This window comes from Tupaia chinensis, unplaced genomic scaffold (assembly GCF_000334495.1).
Source record: "Tupaia chinensis unplaced genomic scaffold, TupChi_1.0 Scaffold139466_1, whole genome shotgun sequence".
In the NCBI taxonomy this organism is placed as follows: Eukaryota; Metazoa; Chordata; class Mammalia; order Scandentia; family Tupaiidae; genus Tupaia; species Tupaia belangeri.
Window position 1 is genome coordinate 797,137 of NW_006199351.1, and position 745 is coordinate 797,881.

The following is a 745-nucleotide window of genomic DNA, read 5'->3' on the forward strand; positions in this document are numbered from 1 at the left end:
GCTATAGGGCACATGTGCTCACCAGAGAGACAGAGAGATAAAAAGCAAAAAAAATCATACCCAATGAGGGATGGCCACACCACAGCCCCTTCTCTTCCATTCTTCTCTAGGGATTGGGGGTATGCACACACATATGCCTGATATGAGTTTTAAGGCACTGGGTATGGGACTTGAACCATGGTTGACTACGTGGGAGTCCAGCAATATAGCTGGACTATATGGATTATGTCATTTGTTGTATATTTCCCCCTACTGTATATTTTCAATAAAAAAAATAAATAGTGTGATTATTCACACTCTCTGGCCTTGGTCTACATCAATTCTCATTGAATGTCATTAATAATTAACAATATTTTGGCCAGCAGGTGGTGTGGTGGTTAAGGTGCTGATTCTCACATGGCTGACCACAGTGTGAGTCCCGGACCTGGTGGCTTGATTTCTCATTTTTCCTTTCTCTCTCAGTCTCTCTCTGGTCAAATTAAAAAATAAATAATAATAACAAATAAAATAAAATGAAATAAATAATTCTAAAAATAAAATAATTAATATTTTCACTCTCAATAATTAACTCATAAGTATATAAATATTAGACATACAGTCAAATGAAATTAAATCTAATACTATTTGTCTCCAACAATTCTTTAATGCTTATAGTTAGATGGCTTTAACCGAGTTAAAGTTTTTTTTTTTCTTTTTTTTGGAGAGGTTTTTTGCTATAGGGCGCATGCGCTCGCCAGAAAGCCAG

At 35.6% G+C, this 745-nt stretch overlaps 1 protein-coding gene across 1 annotated transcript in view; it reads right to left on the minus strand.

Moving 5' to 3' along the window:
• The window catches only part of LOC102480511 (cilia- and flagella-associated protein 47), a 56,647-nt gene that overhangs the window by 12,885 nt on the left and 43,017 nt on the right, over window positions 1-745 (minus strand).